This window comes from Hylobates moloch, unplaced genomic scaffold (genome assembly GCF_009828535.3).
Source record: "Hylobates moloch isolate HMO894 unplaced genomic scaffold, HMol_V3 SCAFFOLD_10, whole genome shotgun sequence".
In the NCBI taxonomy this organism is placed as follows: domain Eukaryota; kingdom Metazoa; phylum Chordata; class Mammalia; order Primates; family Hylobatidae; genus Hylobates; species Hylobates moloch.
Window position 1 is genome coordinate 94,291,209 of NW_026652285.1, and position 21,849 is coordinate 94,313,057.

Genomic DNA, 21,849 nt, shown 5'->3' on the forward strand with positions numbered 1-21,849 from the left:
TCTCTGCCTCCACTCTTCAAGCCTTCTGTAACCCATCCTCCATAAGGCAACCAGAGTGATCTTTTTAAAAGTGTAGTTATCTTGCTCCCTGTACATGTTGGCAGTGGTCTAGCCTCTGCATGTGGTCCGGCCCCCGAGTGTCTGCTGGCAAGGCAAGAATCAGACTGGAAACTCCCATACCAAGCCAGGCCCTCTGAAATGCCACATCCTCAGTGGGTGAAACTGGAAACAAACCTTCTGTGTTTTGGCCTTGCCTCAGGAAAGGGGAAATAAAAGGAATAAGTCTCTGCTCAGAATGTCTAACCATGATACCTTCCTATCCAAGTATGGAGTCAGAATTCATCCTACACCTATAACCAAAAAAGAAGTCTAACACCAAAAGATGTAGTTTTAAGTGTTCTGGGTAGTAGAGCCCCCCGGAGGCATCTGTATAAAAGGAAGATTCTAACTTGAAACCTAAGCCTCAAAGAATGATCAGCAAGTAAAGTTCCAAGGAACATAAGATCACCATCAAAAAAAAAAAAGGCCTAACATCTAAATCAGAATTCCAAAAAGAGAGAAGAGAAAGAGTGGATGAGAGACAGTATTTCCATAATTGATAAGATACCAAACCTCAGAGACAAAAATCCCAACAAATCCCAAGAAGAATAAATCAGAAGAAATCCTCACCTAGAAATGTCTTACTGACAGCGAAGACACCTAAGACAAAGGGATTTTAAAAGCAGCCAGAATGAAAGACATTTTACTAGCAGAAGAAAAAAATAGACTGACAACTGACTTCTCAACAGCAAAAGTGGAAATGAAAAAACAGTGGCATGTCTTCAAAGTGCTGAGAATCTATAGCTATCAACTTAGAACAGCAGGTACAGCAACACTATTTTTCAAGAATGAGGAGAAAATGAAGGTAATTTTGGACACATAAAAACTGAGTTTATTACAACATAGTATCTCACTAAAGAAATTTTTAAAAAAATTACTTCCAAGAGAAAGGAAACGACCCCAGAAGGTAGGTCTGGGTTGTAAAATAGAATAGCAAACAAATAAAATGGCAAATGTGGGTAACTCAAAAGGACGTAGACTATATAAAATACCAATAATGTCTAATTTGTGAAGTTCAAAAAAGAATAAAATAAGATAGGACTAAAATATTGGACAACAAATGCATATATGTCAGAAGTGATGTCGCCAAAATGAAAAAGCATTCTAAAGATTCTTGCATTGTTAAAAAGAGAATAAAGACGCTAACCTTAGGCTTTGTGAAATTATACACACATATTAAATTTCCTAGGGTAATCAATAGAAGAATAAACATAGAATATGTAACTTCCAGACTAGTGCAGGGAGAAAATGAACAAGAAAAAAAATCAATTAAAAAAGATATGAGGGAGCCAAGATGGCCGAATAGGAGCAGCTCCGGTCTACAGCTCCTAGCCTGAGCGACACAGAAGACGGGTGATTTCTGCATTTCTGTTTGAGGTACCGATTTCATCTCACTAGGGAGTGCCAAACAGTGGATGCAGGACAGTCGGTGAAGCGCACTGTGCGTGAGCCAAAGCAGGGCGAGGCATTGCCTCACTCGGGAAGTGCAAGGGGTCAGGGAGTTCCCTTTCCTAGTCAAAGAAAGGGGTAACAGATGGCACCTGGAAAATCGGGTCAGTCCCACCCTAATACTGCGCTTTTCCAACGGGCCTGGAAAACGGCACACTAGGAGATTGTGTCCTGCACCTGGCTCAGAGGGTCCTATGCCCACGGAGTCTCGCTGATTGCTAGCACAGCAGTCTGAGATCAAACTGCAAGATGGCAGTGAGGCTGGGGGAGGGGCGCCCGCCATTGCCCAGGCTTGCTTAGGTAAACAAAGCAGCCAGGAAGCTCGAACTGGGTGGAGCCCACCACAGCTCAAGGAGGCCTGCCTGCCTTTGTAGGCTCCACCTCTGGGGGCAGGGCACAGACAAACAAAAATTCAGCAGGAACCTCTGCAGACTTAAATGTCCCTGTCTGACTGACAGCTTTGAAGAGAGTAGTGGTTCTCCCAGCACGCAGCTGGAGATCTCAGAATGGACAGACTGCCTCCTAAAGTGGGTCCCTCACCCCTAAGCAGCCTAACTGGGAGGCACCCCCCAGTAGGGACAGACTGACACCTCACTCGGCCAGGTACTCCTCTGAGACAAAACTTCCAGAGGAACTATCAGACAGCTGAATTTGTGGTCTCACGAAAATCCGCTGTTCTGCAGCCACTGCTGCTGACACCCAGCCAAACAGGGTCTGGAGTGGACCTCTAGTAAACTCCAACAGACCTGCAGCTGAGGGTCCTGTCTGGTAGAAGGAAAACTAACAAACAGAAAGGACATCCACACCAAAAACCCATCTGTACATCACCATCATCAAAGACAAAAAGTAGATAAAACCACAAAGATGGGGAAAAAACAGAGCAGAAAAACTGGAAACTCTAAAAAGCAGAGCACCTTTCCTCCTCCAAAGGAACGCAGTTCCTCACCAGCAATGGAACAAAGCTGGATGGAGGATGACTTTGACAAGTTGAGAGAAGAAGGCTTCAGACGATCAAACTACTCTGAGCTACGGGAGGAAATTCAAAACAATAGCAAAGAAGTTAAAAACTTTGAAAAAAAATTAGAAACTAGATAACTAGAATAACCAATGGAGAGAAGGGCTTAAAGGAGCTGATGGAGCTGAAATCCAGGTTTCGAGAACTACGCGAAGATTGCAGAAGCCTCGGTAGCAGATGCGATCAACTGGAAGAAAGGGTATCGCTGATGGAAGATGAAATGAATGAAATGAAGCGAGAAGGGAAGTTTAGAGAAAAAAGAATAAAAAGAAATGAACAAAGCCTCCAAGAAATTTGGGACTATGTGAAAAGACCAAATCTACGTCTGATTGGTGTACCTGAAAATGATGGGGAGAATGGAACCAAGTTGGAAAACACTCTGCAAGATATTATCCAGGAGAACTTCCCCAATCTAGCAAGGCAGGCCAACATTCAGATTCAGGAAATACAGAGAACGCCACAAAGATACTCCTCAAGAAGAGCAACTCCAAGACACATAATTGTCAGATTCACCAAAGTTGAAATGAAGGAAAAAATGTTAAGGGCAGCCAGAGAGAAAGGTCGGGTTACCCACAAAGGGAAGCCCATCAGACTAACAGCTGATCTCTCGGCAGAAACTCTACAAGCCAGAAGAGAGTGGGGGCCGATATTCAACATTCTTAAAGAAAAGAATTTTCAACCCAGAATTTCATATCCAGCCAAACTAAGCTTCATAAGTGAAGGAGAAATAAAATACTTTACAGACAAGCAAACGCTGAGTGATTTTGTCACCACCAGGCCTGCCCTAAAAGAGCTCCTGAAGGAAGCACTAAACATGGAAAGGAACAACCGGTACCAGCCACTGCAAAAAACATGCCAAATTGTAAAGACCATCGAAGAAGAAACTGCATCAACTAACGAGCAAAATAACCAACTAACATCATAATGACAGGATCAGATTCACATATAACAATATTAACTTTAAATGTAAATGGGCTAAATGCGCCAATTAAAAGACACAGACTGGCAAACTGGATAAGGAGTCAGGACCCATCAGTGTGCTGTATTCAGGAAACCCATCTCACGTGCAAAGACACACATAGACTCAAAATAAAGGGATGGAGGAAGATCTATCAAGCAAATGGAAAACACAAAAAGGCAGGGGTTGCAATCCTAGTCTCTGATAAAATAGACTTTAAACCAACAAAGATCAAAATAGACAAAGAAGGCCATTACATAATGGTAAAGGGATCAATTCAACAAGAAGAGCTAACTATCCTAAATATATATGCACCCAACACAGGAGCACCCAGCTTCATAAAGCAAGTCCTGAGTGACCTACAAAGGGACTTAAACTCCCACACAATAATAATGGGAGATTTTAACACTCCACTGTCAACATTAGACAGATCAACGAGACAGAAAGTTAACAAGGATATCCAGGAATTGAACTCAACTCTGCACCAAGTGGACCTAATAGACATCTACAGAACTCTCCGCCCCAAATCAACAGAATATACATTTTTTTCAGCACCACACCACACCTATTCCAAAATTGACCACATAGTTGGAAGTAAAGCTCTCCTCAGCAAATGTAAAAGAACAGAAATTATAACAAACTGTCTCTCAGACCACAGTGCAATCAAACTAGAACTCAGGATTAAGAAATTCACTCAAGGCCGGGCACGGTGGCTCACGCTTGTAATCCCAGCACTTTGGGAGGCCAAGGCAGGCGGATCACGAGGTCAGGAGATCGAGACCACAGTGAAACCCCGTCTCTACTAAAAATACAAAAAATTAGCCAGGCGTGGTGGCGGGCGCCTGTAGGCCCAGCTACTCGGAGAGGCTGAGGCAGGAGAATGGCATGAACCCAGGAGGCAGAGCTTGCAGTGATCCGAGATTGCGCCACTGCACTCCAGCCTGGGCGATAGAGCGAGACTCCGTCTCAAAAAAAAAAAAAAAAAAGAAATTCACTCAAAACTGCTCGACTACATGGAAACTGAACAACCTGCTCCCGAATGACTATTGGGTACATAATGAAATGAAGGCAGAAATAAAGATGTTCTTTGAAACCAACGAGAACAAAGACACAACATACCAGAATCTCTGGGACACATTCAAAGCAGTGTGTAGAGGGAAATTTATAGCACTAAATGCCCACAAGAGAAAACAGGAAAGATCCAAAATCGACACCCTAACATCACAATTAAAAGAACTAGAAAAGCAAGAGCAAACACATTCAAAAGCTAGCAGAAGGCTAGAAATAACTAAAATCAGAGCAGAACTGAAGGAAATAGAGACACAAAAAACCCTTCAAAAAATTAATGAATCCAGGAGCTGGTTTTTTGACAAGATCAACAAAATTGATAGACTGCTAGAAAGACTAATAAAGAAGAAAAGAGAGAAGAATCAAATAGATGCAATAAAAAATGAAAAAGGGGATATCACCACCGATCCCACAGAAATACAATCTACCATCAGAGAATACTACAAACACCTCTATGCAAATAAACTAGAAAATCTAGAAGAAATGGATAAATTCCTCGACAAATACACCCTCCCAAGACTAAACCAGGAAGAAGTTGAATCTCTGAATAGACCAATAACAGGTTCTGAAATTGTGGCAATAATCAATAGCTTACCAACCAAAAAGAGTCCAGGACCTGATGGATTCACAGCCGAATTCTACCAGAGGTACAAGGAGGAACTGGTACCATTCCTTCTGAAACTATTCCAATCGATAGAAAAAGAGGGAATCCTCCCTAACACATTTTATGAAGCCAGCATCGTCCTGATACCAAAGCCTGGCAGAGACATAACCAAAAAAGAGAATTTCAGACCAATATCCTTGATGAACATTGATGCATAAATCCTCAATAAAATACTGGCAAACCGAATCCAGCAGCACATCAAAAAGCTTATACACCACGATCAAGTGGGCTTCATCCCTGGGACGCAAGGCTGGTTCGACATACGCAAATCAATAAATGTAATCCAGCATATAAACAGAACCAAAGACAAAAACCACATGATTATCTCAATAGATGCAGAAAAGGCCTTTGACAAAATTCAACAACCCTTCATGCTAAAAACTCTCAATAAATTAGGTATTGATGGGACGTATCTCAAAATAATAAGAGCTCTCTATGACAAACCCACAGCCAATATTATACTGAATGGGCAAAAACTGGAAGCATTCCCTTTGAAAACTGGCACAAGACAGGGATGCCGTCTCTCACCACTCCTATTCAACATAGTGCTGGAAGTTCTGGCCAGAGCAATCAGGCAGGAGAAGGAAATAAAGGGTATTCAATTAGGAAAAGAGGAAGTCAAATTGTCCCTGTTTGCAGATGACATGATTGTATATCTGGAAAACCCCATTGTCTCAGCCCAAAATCTCCTTAAGCTGATTAGCAACTTCAGCAAAGTCTCAGGATACAAAGTCAATGTACGAAAATCACAAGCATTCTTGTACACCAATCACAGACAAACAGAAAGCCAAATCATGAGTGAACTCCCATTCACAATTGCTTCAAAGAGAATAAAATACCTAGGAATCCAACTTACAAGGGATATGAAGGACCTCTTCAAGGAGAACTACAAACCACTGCTCAATGAAATAAAAGAGGATACAAACAAATGGAAGAACATTCCATGCTCATGGGTAGGAAGAATCAATATCGTGAAAATGGCCATACTGCCCAAGGTAATTTATAGATTCAATGCCATCCCCATCAAGCTACCAATGACTTTCTTCACAGAATTGGAAAAAACTACTTTAAAGTTCATATGGAACCAAAAAAGAGCCCGCATCGCCAAGTCAATCCTAAGCCAAAAGAACAAAGCTGGAGGCATCACACTACCTGACTTTAAACTATACTACAAGGCTACAGTAACCAAAACAGCATGGTACTGGTACCACAACAGAGACATAGATCAATGGAACAGAACAGAGCCCTCAGAAATGATGCCGCATAGCTACAACTATCTGATCTTTGACAAACCTGACAAAAACAAGAAATGGGGAAAGGATTCCCTATTTAATAAATGGTGCTGGGAAAACTGGCTAGCCATATGTAGAAAGCTGAAACTGGATCCCTTCCTTACAACTTATACAAAAATTAATTCAAGATGGATTAAAGACTTACATGTTAGACCTAAAACCATAAAAACCCTAGAAGAAAACCTAGGCAATACCATTCAGGACATAGGCATGGGCAAGGACTTCATGTCTAAAACACCAAAAGCAATGGCAACAAAAGCCAAAATTGACAAACGGGATCTAATTAAACTAAAGAGCCTCTGCACAGCAAAAGGGACTACCAACAGAGTGAACAGGCAAGCTACAGAATGGGAGAAAATTTTTGCAACCTACTCATCTGACAAAGGGCTAATATCCAGAATCTACAATGAACTCAAACAAATTTACAAGAAAAAAACAAACAACCCCATCAAAAAGTGGGTGAAGGACATGAACAGACACTTCTCAAAAGAAGACATTTATGCAGCTAAAACACACATGAAAAAATGCTCATCATCACTGGCCATCAGAGAAATGCAAATCAAAACCACAGTGAGATACCATCTCACACCTGTTAGAATGGCCATCATTAAAAAGTCAGGAAACAACAGGTGCTGGAGAGGATGTGGAGAAATAGGAACACTTTTTCACTGTTGGTGGGACTGTAAACTAGTTCAACCATTGTGGAAGTCAGTGTGGCGATTCCTCAGGGATCTAGAACTAGAAATACCATTTGACCCAGCCATCCCATTACTGGGTATATACCCAAAGGACTATAAATCATGCTGCTATAAAGACACATGCACACATGTTTATTGCGGCACTATTCACAATAGCAAAGACTTGGAACCAACCCAAATGTCCAACAACGATAGACTGGATTAAGAAAATGTGGCACATATACACCAAGGAATACTATGCAGCCATAAAAAATGATGAATTCATGTCCTTTGTAGGGACACGGATGAAACTGGAAAACATCATTCTCAGTAAACTATCGCAAGGACAAAAAACCAAACACCGCATGTTCTCACTCATAGGTGGGAATTGAACAATGAGAACTCATGGACACAGGAAGGGGAACATCACACTCTGGGGACTGTTGTGGGGTGGGGGGAGGGGGGAGGGACAGCATTAGGAGATATACCTAATGCTAAATGACAAGTTAATGGGTGCAGCAAAACAACATGGCACATGGATACATATGTAACAAACCTGCACATTGTGCACATGTACCCTAAAACCTAAAGTATAATAATAAATAAATAAATAAATAAATAATACTTCAAAAAAAAAAAGGATATGAAATCCACAATCACAGAAGAAATTTTTAACATAACTCTTAATAGATCAGATAAAAATCAGGGCTATAAAATTTATATAATACAATTCACAAATTATTCTAACATACATATGTAAAATGTTGGACAAAAATCAGGGCTATAAAATGTATATAATGCACTTCATAAGTTAATCTAACATACATATGTAAAATATTGCTTTCAATAACTAGAGAATACACATTGTTTTCAAGCATACATGGAACATTTGCAAAAACTGACCATGTATTAGGCCATAAAGCAAAAACCTGCAAAAAAAAAAAAAAAAAAAAAAACAGATGGGAGGAGGGAGGAAGGAAAGAAAGAACATCCTCTAACCACAATGAAATTAAGTTAGAAATTAATAACAAAAAGATAAGTAGAAATAACCTTATGTGCTTAGAAATGTTTTTGAAACACAAATCTAAATAACCCATGGGTCAAGGAAGAAATCTTCATGAAAATGTAAAATACATAGAACTACAAGGTGATTTTTTGAATACTGCATAATAAAACTCATAGGTGTAGCTAAAGCAGTGGTTAGAGGCAAATTTGTAGTCTTGAGTGCTTTTATTAGCAAAGCAGCCAATGTAATATTGGAAAAAGAACAACAAAATAAACCTCAAAAAGTAGAAGAGAAGAAGTAATAAAGAGCAGCAAGCCATGAAATAGAAAAAAAGATACAATGGAGATGATCAATAAAGTCAAAAGTTGCTTCTTTGAAAAAACTAATCAAATTGAGATACATATAAAATACTCTAAATGACCCAACGAAGGGGACTTAGCCTAGCCTAGGGCATGTGTGTGGGAGTCAGGGAAGATATATGGAAAAGATGAGCTAAAACTTAATTCTTGAAGGATATGTAAAAAGATAGCCAAACAAAGGGAGGGAGCATTCAGAGGAGGAAAAACATGAACAAAGGTCAAGAGGAATAGCACAGCATGAAGGCTCAAGCAAACCACATGCAGTGTGGTGTCAGTAGCACATAAAGTTCAAGGCAGGGGATATGGGAAATAAGCCTAGAGAATGTTAGGGCCAAGTGTTAATTTTTTTGAATATTCAACTGAGTCTTCATTATGTACCTGGCACTTTACATGATTATAGCTTTTTATGCTGGCAATAAATAACTCCATTAAGTATGGTGGTATTATGCCCATTTTACAGATAAAGAAACTGAGTCTCAGAGTAAAATATGCCAAAAGTTACACATTGAGTTGTTTCAAACCCCCATCTGTGTAGGTCTAAAGCTCATGCTTTCAACCACCAAGACATAATGCATCTTGGGTTGTGAAAAGCATCATATGGAGCCCTCATAAGGAGTCTGAACTTTGTTCTTCAGGAAAATATTCAAAATTTCCCTGAAAAGAAAAACAAAGCTCATTCTTATGAAGAAAGTTTAGAGTACTGTTACAGCTTCCATCAGGTTGCATACTACCTTATGCAACCAGAACAGGATTGCATTAGCTACAGGTATCCAAGGAGCCAGTGTACCTGTAATGGGCAATATTTGCAATGCAAAATTAACAGGCAGCACAGAACTTCAGTCCCTAATGCATATTGCCAGTTACTACCTAGGAAGCAAGTACTGTTCAATGACGAGAACTGGATAAGCATATGGCATTTTTAACAGCTTTATTGAAATGTCTTTCACATACCATACAATCAACCCATTTAAAGTGTACAATTCAATGGTTTTTAATATACTCAGAGTGGTGCCACCAACACTACAATCAATTTTAGAACATTTTTATCACCCCAGAAAGAAACCTTGTACCCACTCCCCACCTCCCCCACCAAACTTCTCTCCCACCTCTAGCTCTAGGCAACCACTAATTTATTTTCTGTCTACAGATTTCCCTGTTCTGAATACTTCATATAAATGAAATCACACAATATGTGGTCTTTTGTGCCTGGCTTCTTTCACTTAGGATAATGTTTTCAAGGTTCATCCAAGTTGTACTATTCATTCCCTGTTATGGCTGAATAATATTCCACTGCTTGGATATAATCCACATTTCATTTACCCACCAGTTGATGGACATTTGGATTGTTTCCACTTTCTGGCTATTGTGAATAATGCTACTATGAACATTAGTGTACAAGTTGTTACGTGCACATATGTTTTCGTTTCTCTTGGGTTTCTCTTGGGTATATATCAGGAGTGAACTGCTAGGATGTTTAACATTTGAGGAACTGCCAAATTGTTTTTTAAAATGGCTGCACCATTTTACAGTCCCACCAAGAGAGTATGAGGGTTCCAATTTCTCCACATCCCTGCCAACATGTACTATCTGTCTTATTTATTATAGATAACCCAATAGGTATGAAGTGGTATTTCACTGTGGTTTTGATTTTCATTTCCCTAACAGCTAATGATGGCATATGACATTTTAATGCAGCTCTTAATATAACCCCTCCCCCTTTTTTTAACTCCAGAGATATTTTGACAAAACCTAAGAAATCACCTATCAAAACTGGCTGGGTGCAGTGGCTCATGCCTGTAATCCCAACACTTTGGGAGGCCAAGGAGGGCGGATCATGAGGTCAAGAGATCGAGACCATCCTGGCTGACACGGTGAAACCCCGTCTCCACTAAAAATACAAAAAATTAGCCGGGTGTGGTGGCGGGCGCCTGTGGTCCCAGCTACTCGGGAGGCTGAGGCAGGAGAATGGTGTGAACCCAGGAGGTAGAGGTTGCTGTGAGCTGAGATTGCACCACTGCACTCCAGTTTGGGTGACAGAGCAAGACCCCATCTCAAAAAAAAAAAAAAAAGAAATCACCTATCAAAACTTTTGGCAATAAAACTGCCAAAGTATGTGAAATGCTTAAGCCCTACCTCTGGGTAGAAGATCAAGGATGACACAAGGAGTTAGAAGTAATGAGAAGGTCAAGGATGAGCCAGGCGCAGTGGCTCACACCTAGAATCCCAACACTTTGGGAGGCCGAGGTGGAAGGATCACTTGAGGCTAGGCATTCACGACTAGCCTGGGCAACATAGTGAGACACCACCTCTTTTTATTTTAAAAATAAAAAAAGAAGGTCAAGGATAAAGAGAAAGCCAAGCATGTCTACTGAATACATTATTTGAAAATTAAAAAGAGTGAGTTTACATTGTGATATGGCTGTTTCAAATTAGGCATAATGGCCACAGCAAAATAGCCATATCAAAATGCCCTGCTTTGAACTATGCACTGATGATTAGAATTTAAGTATTTGGTGAAGACAGGACCCATAGGTTGGAGAAGATTCATTTGTTTCACTCTCTTCTCCAGTATTTGTCATTATATTCTTCAAAAGTAAGTATTTATAGGAACCCTCAGAGCTGAGCATAAATTGCTAAAACTATTTTGGAAAGCAATTTGGCCATATATTCCAAAAGCCTTAAAATGTATATTCCCTGTGGTCCAATTATTTCATTTTTGGAAAGTTATCTTAAGAAAATAATAGGAAAAATGCTGGGTGCAGTGACGCACACCTGTAATCCTAGCAATCTGGGAGGCTGAAGCCAGAGGATCATTGAGGCCAAGAGTTCAAGACCAGCCTGGGCAACATATGGAGACCCCATCTCTACAAAAAATATATATATATACAAAAACTAGCTGGACATGGGGGCGCACGCCTTTAGTCCTAGCTAGTTTGGAGCTGGGGTGGGAGGATCACTTGAGGCCAGGAGTTCAAGGGTGCAGTGAGCTATGTTCATGCCGCTGCACTCCAGCCTGGGTGACAGAGTGAAACCTTTTCTCTAAAGACCAAAAAAAAAGAAAAGGAAAAGAATATGAAATATAGGAAGGAAGCACATTCCTGAATAATTTTTAATAGAGGGTTCAATCTAAACATTTAATACCAGGAAAATAAATAATGAAATACAACCCACTGAATGAAATATTTTGCAGCAATTAAAATGACATTGATAAAAAGTTGTATAGCAAGGAAAAATGTTTAAATTATAATGTGGGCATTAATGTTAATGATATAATAAAATTGTATCAGATTTGTAAAACAAAAAAATATATACGCCCAGAAGAAATACTGGAAAGAAATGCTTCAGCGTGAAAGTAGTCATTCCATCTCAGTGGTAGGACTATAAATGTTTTAAAAATATTTTTTCCAAATTTTTAAGCAATGTACAAGGATTATTTATATAAGTGAGAAATGTGCTTTTTAAATAAAACCAACATCCAGGCTCAAAGCCCAGTCCTGCACTGAAGGACTTATGTAAACACTAACTTCTGATGGTCTTATTTCTAAAGAGGCCAGGAACTCACACTCTCTTCAGAGGAGCAATACAGTCCACTAGAACAAGACCTGGCCTACAAGCCAGGAGAGCCAGCCTCTAGATCTAAACTGTGTGTCTCTTAACACCTCTGAAGAGTGGGAGAGTTGAAAGAGAATAAACACTGATTGCGTACTGACTTCGCCATACATGTTACATATATGATTAACATGGAATAAACCCCCTAAGTACCATGATGCCCCATGTGACAGAATTAATATGTGGTGGGGATTCAAACCCAAATCTATAGATGCAGGGACATCTGTACAACAGAAATAACTAAATCTACCATACTTACTGCACAAAGTCAAAGTCATGTTAGATAAATCTGTGTGAAAGTTTCATATAAAATATCCAGTTCCATGGACATGTAAAACTCTAAGGCTCTCCACACAATCTCTTAATTCACTAGGTATTTCAGAGCATCTGGAGGTAGAATTATGTGTTTCTTCTGCCTTCTTGAGCTAACAAGTCAAAAGTAATTAAGGACTGTTTTTAGTGAATGAGAAGAAGAAATTTTTTAATTGTAATGTGGATCATGCAAGGCAAATGATTATTTGGGAGACATTTAAATAACCAACGGGGGAAATATTTACAATGCATATGAGATAAAAAGTAACCATAATATTTACAAGCCAATAAGAAAAAACATAAACAAAACAACCCAAAAGATAAAATGAACAAAAAATAGATTCAGTCATTTCACAGATGAAGCAAGACAAATGACAAATTAACTTATGCAAAAAGTTTAACCTTGTTGACAATCAGAGAAATGTAAATTAAAAGAACACATTTTTACCCATCGGTCTGGCAAAGATACACAAGATGAACAGTATATAGTATTGGAGCAGATATGCAAAAACAGGCAGTCTCAAACCCTGCTGAGGGCAATTTGATAGTAACAATCAAAATATAAAGTACATATGCCCTTTCACCCAACAATTCCTAGGAATTTATTCTACAGAAGTATTTGCACAAATACACACTTAAAATGTCTGAAAAGGCCAGGTGCAGTGGCTCACACCTGTAATCCCAACACTTTGGGAGGCCAAGGGGGGGGCAGATTACTTGAGGTCAGAAGTTCAAGATCAGCTTAGCCAACATGGTGAAACCCCGTCTCCACTGAAAATACAAAACTTAGCTAGACATTGGCACACACCTGTAATCCCAGCTACTCTGGAGGCTGAGGCACGAGAATTGCTTGAACCTGGGAGGTGGAGGATGCAGTGAGCCAACATAGTGCCATTGCACTCCAGCCTGGGTGACAGAGCGAGACTCTGTCTCAAAAAAAAAAAAAAAGAGTCTGAAGAGTGATGTTTATTGCACCACTCTTTGTAATAGCAAAGAAAACACATAGAAATAACATCCATCAATAAATTGTGGTATATAAAATGGACGATTAGGTTGTTAAAATGAAATGAATCTATATATACTAACAGAGAAAGATGTATATGAGGTACTGCTAAAACAGCAGTTGCCAAACACTATCTATATAGTATAACTGCAGCATTTTAAAAAATGAAATATCTGCTGGGTACAGTGGCTCACATCTGTAATCTCAGCACTTTGGGAGGCCAAGGCGGGAGAATCACTTGAGCCCAGGAGACTAGCTTGGGCAATATAGCACAATGCTGTCTCTACAAAAAAATATAAAAAATTAGCTGGGCATGGTGTGCACCTGTAGTCCCAGCTCCTGGGGGGCAAGGGTTGCTGAGGTGGGAGGATGGTTTGAGCCCAGGAGGTGGAGGTTGCAGTGAGCCGAGATTGCGCCACTACACTCCAGCCTGGGTGACAGAGCAAGATCCTCTCTAGAAAGAAAAAATAAAATATGTGCATATTTATATTTATATACAGCATATATTTGTATCTCTACATATGATATCATGGTGGTAATTAGCACAGTTTACCAAATAGCCTGATTCTCCTCTTTATACCCTCATGGTGGGACTGCGCATCCCTCATCCCTCTGAGGTTAGCTATGGCCATGTAACTTGCTCCAGCGAATCAAATGTGAGCCAAAGTGATGCATCACTTCTGGGTAGACGTTTTAAAAACCAGTGCAAATTCACCACCACATGCTCTTTCCCTCCCTCAGTGACTCATGGAAGCACGTGTCACAATGGGAGACCACGATCTCAATAATCAAGATGATGAGAGACCCCGGCTCCCCAATCCCACCAGCCCCCATTGAACCCATAGCATGGGCAAGAAATAAACTTTGGTTGTATTAAGCCACTGCTATTTTGTGGTTCTTACCATAGCACAATTTAGCCATCCTGATATGTACAAGAATAAGAAAAAAATCTGGGCCAGGCACGGTGGCTCACACCTGTAATTCCAGCACTTTGAGAGGCCAAGGAATGCAGATCACAAGGTCAGTAGTTCGAGATCAGCCTGGCTAACATGGTGAAACCCCGTCTCTACTAAAAATACAAAAATTAGCCAGGTGTGGTGGCATACACCTATAATCCCAGCTACTTGGGAGGCTGAGGCAGGAGAATTGCTTAAACCCGGGAGGCAGAGGTTTTGGTGAGCCAAGATTGCTTCACTGCACTCCAGCCTGGCTGACTGAGCAAGACTCTATCCCGAAAAAAAAGAAAAAAGTCTGTAAAGATACATACCAAATTGGGATTCTGGTGTCACCTCTCAGAAGTGGAATTAGAGGGGAGGATGGAAAGGGAGGGGGATGGGGTAGGTGGTTTGTTTCAGTTTTTATTTTATATGCTTGGGAACAGTATAAATTTTTATAAGCATATATTATTTCTGGAATTGGAACAAAGTTGTTTATACATAATCTAAGATGTCCAAAAAATGGTCCACTGTTGCTTTTTAAAATTCCAATAACCCACAGTTCTGACACAATGAGAAATAGAATCTCCCTATGAGTATAAAGAACAAAATAGGAAAACTGGCCTTCATCAGAGTTCTAGGCAGATGTACTGAGGAACTTATTTGAAAAGCAAAACCATACCCAGGGAAGACTACACAGGAGATAAACTGCCTATTCTTCCAGCTTCATTAAGGGTGCGAAGGTTTTATTCAGATGACAGAGAAGCATATGGGAGAGGGAAGGAAGCTGCCAGAAATGCCTGATAGGACTTATAAAGCATTTATAAAAATTACTAGATAATGGTTCAGAAACACCCAGGGAAACAAACATGCATGCAAATGGCAGCGGCAGCAGCTGGCAAGGCACAATTTGATATGAGGAGGAAGGAGAGATGCAAGTCCTCCTGGAATAGAGAAACCTAATCGTTCTCTCCAGCAAAACAATAACCTCTGTGGAGGAATCTCAGGGACATGACTCAGCTTCAGAGGAGCAACCACAAGGAAAGGAGGGGTTCAAACCTAATTAGAGGATGGCAAGCTGATCTGCCTGTTCACACCATCCATTTTTCTGTTACAAAATTTAATTAAGATGTCATAGAGATTTACCAGAGGGAAAGTCAAACCAACATGTATTCTTACTTTAAAGTGCCAGGCGCTTTTAAGATTTTCTGACTTCATCCTCACAACAACTAGCTAGTATTTTATACTCAGTCTTAGAGATGAGGTAAAGCAACTTGTCCGGGGACACAGAGCCACTGCGTGACCCAGAAAATTTGTATCTTTTCCACACAGGTGGTGGGTACTTTCATGTAGAATAACATCTGTTTTCCCTGTGAAACCCAAAGTCAAGATACTGATGTCACTTAAACAGCTAAAACGAGTTTCCCATGGTGAGGTACACAATTAACATACCAAAGTATGAGACAGGCCAGGCGTGGTGGCTCACGCCTGTAATCCCACCACTTTGGGAGGCTGAGGCAGGCAGATCATCTGAGGTCAGGAGTTCAAGACCAGCCTAGCCAACATGGTGAAACCCCGTATCTACCAAAAATACAAAAATTAGCTGGGCATGGTGGCAGGGGTCTGTAGTCCCAGCTACTCAGGAGGCTGAGGCAGGAGAATCGCTTGAACCCAGGAGGCAGAGGTTGCAGTGAGCTGAGATCTCACTGCTGCACTCCAACCTGGGCAACAGAGCAAGACTCCATTTCAAACAAACAAACAACCAAACAAAAAACAAAGTATGACATAGGCACCAGGTCCAGAATGGAGACTTTAAAACATTCAATTAGACTCAGGAAACTTTAAAAGTATAATTGATTTAAAAAGAAAAAAAAACATGAAATCAGTGTTATTTTTTAACGTCTTAAACCGGGACTACATCAAATTGCCATTCACCCAAAATGCAACTGTCCCTTACGCTGCAGCCATCTGTGAGTGGCTGTGTTATCTGCTGTATCCGCAAGATCCCAAATACAGCCTGGCACAAAAGTAGATCTTAAAATATCTATTAGATGAGTCAAATTAGCTGGTCACACCTGCTCTGACTAACCGGTAACCTACATATATGGACAACATTTTATATTAAATTTTCCCCCTGTTTAAGAAAAAATAGATCAAATAACCAAGCCTGTAATTACATGATAGAAAGAAAAGAATCAACACTAACTGAATACCTACAGTGTGCCAAGCATTGGGTTAAGTCAATTTACATACATTCCTTCATTTACTCTCACAGAAACTCTATGAGATTATAGATAGCACTAGCCCATTGCTACAGCTGAAGAAACTGAGTCTCAGAGAGGTTCTGTATTTAGTACAGAGTTTAGTCACACAAGCAATCAGAGGCAAGGATTTTAACCCACATCTGTCAGATTTCAAAGCCCATGCCAACTACAAAATACAACACTTCCCCTTGAGAGAAGGCACTTAAACAGTGGTCGATTACTTTTACAATATGTTCAAGAACAGATTTAAATAAAAAATAAAATGCGCCATTAAATTTTTGCCTTAAACTTCTGCTGATACAAAACCAGAATCCAAAACACTACCAAAATTGTGGCACAATACACTGTATGTTTTATAACACAGAAAACAGCCTAACCATTACAGCACCTGCTTAAAAACACACAGACACGATTTTAATTTATAGGAGTTATAGAGCTTGAATGTGAGCCCCTTGAATTTATTGTCTTTTAAAGGATTGTTTAAGGAGTTGGTGTGGATTCATGAAGCTATTACCTGGATTGTATCGTTCAAATAACAGTGGTAGTGAATTGTGATTTTTATGTTATGACAAGTTTAACTTGCAAAGGAAAGATTCCAATAGATTAGACATTAAAATAATGTATCTGTGGAAGGAGAACATTTGATGGAGTAGGGCATACAATGTTTTTAAATATGGTGCTATTTGTTTTTAATGGGCAGTAAGTTGCAATGGCGATCATTGAAAATAGAAAGGGAGGAAAGATTAGACTACCCAATATTTCATTTTATACTCTACCTTCTTCCAGAAGGAATCCGAGACAGAAAGATTCAAATAGCAGGCTCACATTCCACAGAGGAGGAAGGCAACCCGGCTAGTCAAATGGCACAGGAATCGCATCTCCCCTGTGGGCAGCAGCAAGACAGGATTTGGAAGGCGCAGGCACCAAATGCTCCCTCTGCCAGGCAGGATATATTTCAGTACGTTTTATTTTAAGTCTTATTTGCATTATTGCTCTCCTGATTCTGACCGACTCCAAGGTCACTTGAGTTATGGGTCAAATGAGGAATGGAAAGGTTAAGAAGTGGAGAATCATAAAACACTTAAAAGTGGGTTTTTGAACCCTGACTTTCTCACTTACTTGCTGTGCCCACCTCAGTTTCTTCTGTTGTTACTTGAGAATAGTAATGATGATAGTGATGATACTAGAATAACTTCTTACAGAACGGTTTTTAGCAAAGGATTAGCAAAGAAGAAGGTATATGATTGAAAACTGGCTACAAGCCCAGGCCCTGGATGGCTCTGCCACTGGTTATCTGTGTGGCCATGGGCTGGCCCTGTACCAGCCCCTCTCTAAGCCTCAGTTCCCTCATCTGTAAGTTGACGATGACAATGCAGTCTATTTTAGAGGGCTGTTGCAAGGATTAAATAAATAATGCATAGTAAATACTCAATACAATTTTTTTTTTTTTTTTTGAGACAGAGTCTCACTCTGTTACCCCAGCTGAAGTGCAGTGGTGCGATCTCAGCTCACTGCAACCTCCGCGTCCCGGGTTCAAGCAATTCTCGTGCCTCAGCCTCTCAATACAATTTTTCATGAGCACAAAACAGTACAATGCCTTGCACATAACCCCTATTTAATAAACAGTAACTAATATTATACCAGTTGTAAGTAGGACAATATAGTAAGTGTATACTTGTTCTAAAGAAAGGCTGGATAAATTTCAGGGAACAATGCATGATTTGGAGTCTCTGAAACAAACACTTTATACTGTAGTAGATCTCGGGACAGGGGCTTATTCAAACTATCATCAACAAAGGTCCCGCTATGAAATCTCTCAGAGCCCTCATTCACATTAGCTGGTGGCCATGGCACCACTGTGCACATATACAAAACCTACATCTCCAAGGAGGGCAGCTCACAACAAAAGTGGCATCTACTCTCTATGGTGTCTTTCCTCTGAGATGTTTTTTAACGAGGGTAGCAAAATGACAGAAGAATCTACGGGAGATGGGGAATCTTCACAGGACGGGAAGAAGACCATACAAATCCATAAACATTGAGCATCTGCGGTGAACCAGAAACCATGCCTTTCTTTCATGTCGCAACTTCAGTGGTGGCTCTGTAAACATGATTTTGCTATTTGAGAGTAACTCCAGTCTTGTCTGCAAGTTTACAGAGCTAACATCTGTGATTCTTCCCTTTCAGAAACAAATTTAACATTGTGGACACAGTTAAATTAGACCTGGCCAGAACGGGTATGACTGCAAACTGAATCATCTGAGGGCTGGCATGGTTCACTTGGGACTGAAGGAGAGTGGGCAAGGGAGGCTGGGTCTATATATGGCAAGCAATCTGTGATCAAATTCAGTCAGAGGCGCAAGCTTCTTGGCGTGGCCTTCAACATGCTCTGTGATCTGGCTCCTTCTTCATCGCTCTCCACTCCCCCATATGCTCCCTAAGCTGCCATCATCCCACCCTGCATATAAAACCTGGTCCATACTACCTGCCTTGTTGTTCCTACTCTGTATAGAACGTCCTTGACTCACTCACCTCCCAGACCAAACTGTAACTGTCTGTTTGCATTTATTCCTCCCCCTACACCAGGAGCTCCTGGAGGGCAAGGAGTGTATCCTGTTCACATCCACATCTGCGACCTCCAGCCCAGTGTTTACCAATAGAGAGCACAGAATTGAAGCCTGGTTTCAAATGGAATGCATATTTCAAATGCTAGCTCTGTCCCTTACTAGCTACGTGGCCTCAGGTAAGTCAACCTCTGTGTACTTCAATTTTCTTATCTGTAGAATGGACACAATAAGGCACTTATTTTACTGAGTCGTTGGGAGAATCAAATAATTGTATATATGTAGAGCACTTAAAACAGCACCTGGAACAGAGTAAGAGCTATATAAAGATTTATTATCATGTTGTTGTTAAATATATGTGCAATAAAGAAAAGTGAAAAAGGAGCCAGGGGTGGTGGCTCACACCTGTAATCCCAGCACTTTGAGAGGCCGAGGCAGGCAGATCACTTGAGGTCAGGAGTTCAAGACCAGACTGGCCATCATGGTGAAACCCCATCTCTATTAAAAATACAAAAATTAGCCAGGGATGGTGACACGTGCCTGTAATCTCAGCTACTCAGGAGGCTGAGGCAGGAGAACTGCTTAAACCCGGGAGGCAGAGGTTGCAGTGAGATTGCAGTGAGCCAAGATAGCACCACTGCACTCCAGCCTTGGTGACAGAACGACACCCTGTCTCAAAAAAAAAAAAAAAAAAAAGTGAAAAAAGGAAGAGAGATTGTGTGCCCTGCGGCTGAGCAAACTTCTGAATTCACATGCTGGCTCAGTCCTACCCTGTTAGAGTGGACAGTGATATATAGTTCCTCACTATGCACCCATAAAAGGAGACACAGCTTTCACTCTGGTTGGTGTTCATGACCTTATTTCTTACCTGGGTTACTCATCCACTCCCACCAAAGCCAGCCACCTCAGTACTCCCCAAAGCCACAGCAACACAGTATGGCCTGCAAGAGATACTGTTGCTCATACCCTTGCACCACAGCCCCCAGTAGAAGTTCTTGCTCCTAAAACGTCAGCGCTGAGAGTTCAAGATGATCTCATCCAATATCACCTCATAACAGATGGGGAAAGGCAGGCATAGGAAAGGTCATGTGTTTGCACTTTGTTAGTACCAGGGATATATATATATGTTACTTTTCATGCAGTCAACTTTGTAGGAGGTACTAAGAATACTATAATCATAGTTTAAAGCAGGAAGGAACTTTAAAGTTTAGCTACTCTGGCACTTTTCAACCTCCACACTAGGGTGTCAAGATGTGATGTAAGCTCTGTTGCAAATATTCCATAATTCATTTGATGAATATTTATTGAGCACCTAGAATATGCTATGCATTAGGGACATAAGTCAGATACCACCCCTGCCCCCAGGACTTCATGCACTAATGAGGGTGACAGTAATAATCACAAGCCTAATAGTAGAGTCTTATTGTTGCAAGTGAATTATGTTTTTTTAATTTTCAGTATTTTTTTTAGAGACAGGGTCTTGCTCTGTCACCCAGGCTGGTGTGCAGTGGCACAATCATAGCTCACTGCATCCTTGAACTCCTGGACTCAAGTGATCCTCCCACTTCAGCCTCCCAAGTAGGTAGAATTACAGGCATGAGCCACCACACTCAGTGAATTATGTTTTAAAATATACTAGAATAAACATCTCCACCTATATGCCAATGTGCTCTCTGAGTGGGACTAAAAGGCAGGGTTGGAGGTGGAAGAAGTGTCTTGGAAAAAGCCTATCCTCTGGGGTTGACCAGTGCAACAGTCTCATGTAGATCAACATTACCATTATGCGGCTACTGAAGTAGAAAGACTGGAAACCACTGAACTAGCTCTGCCCACCCCTACTTTACAGATAAGCAAACTGAGGCCTCAAGGGTTTAACTGACTTGCCCTGATAAATGGAAGAACGTTAAAATTATGTTAATGGCTCACATAGCCTTCCTCCCCCAAACAGGTCCAAATCCCGTCATATGGCACATGATCTGACCCCTGCTCATTTCTGTAGCCCCATCTCTCACCATTCCACCTCCCACGCTATGATCTAGCCATACTGAAAGTCCTGAAAGGGCCTCTGCTTTGCCCATACCACTCCTGCAACCAGGGATCCAAAGTCCATGCCCCTAAATAACTCCAGTTCATTTTCAGCACTCACGACCTAGCTCGGGTTTATCTCCTCCAGGAAGCCCTTCCTGGGTGCCCCTCCTCTACCTCCCGCAGCATTTCTACTTTCACACAGAAACACTCATCACCTAATGCATTCATTCATTCAACAAATATTTATTGAGCAACTTCTACGTGCCAAGTACCTGTGGGTACAGCAATAAACAAAACAAAGCCCCTGCCCTCATGGAGCTTACACTCTAGTGAGGGAAACAGACAATTAACAAGCGATACATAATATAATGCCTGGCGAAGTTTAGTACTATGGAAAAAAAATAAATACCAAGGGCTGGAGACTGATGGGGAAGGTATCATCTAAAGAAGTGACAAGAGTAAGCCATGCAAATAAATGAAAAGGGAGCATTTCAGGATGCAGCAGCAATGGCCCTGTAATGACCGCAATTATTCCTTTACTTGTGTT

At 40.8% G+C, this 21,849-nt stretch overlaps 1 protein-coding gene across 7 annotated transcripts in view; it reads right to left on the bottom strand.

Moving 5' to 3' along the window:
- TTLL11 (tubulin tyrosine ligase like 11) overlaps nt 1-21,849 on the bottom strand; it is a 272,492-nt gene that overhangs the window by 248,300 nt on the left and 2,343 nt on the right. Inside the window, exon 1 of one of the 7 annotated variants that reach the window (XM_058446117.1) lies at nt 14,065-14,254. The exons of 5 other annotated variants lie outside the window; for them this stretch is intronic. The gene's annotated coding sequence lies outside the window, so the exon portion shown is untranslated. Of the gene's footprint in view, nt 1-14,064; nt 14,255-21,849 lie in introns of those variants that run through there. One more of the 7 variants, XM_058446114.1, reaches the window with a different exon arrangement.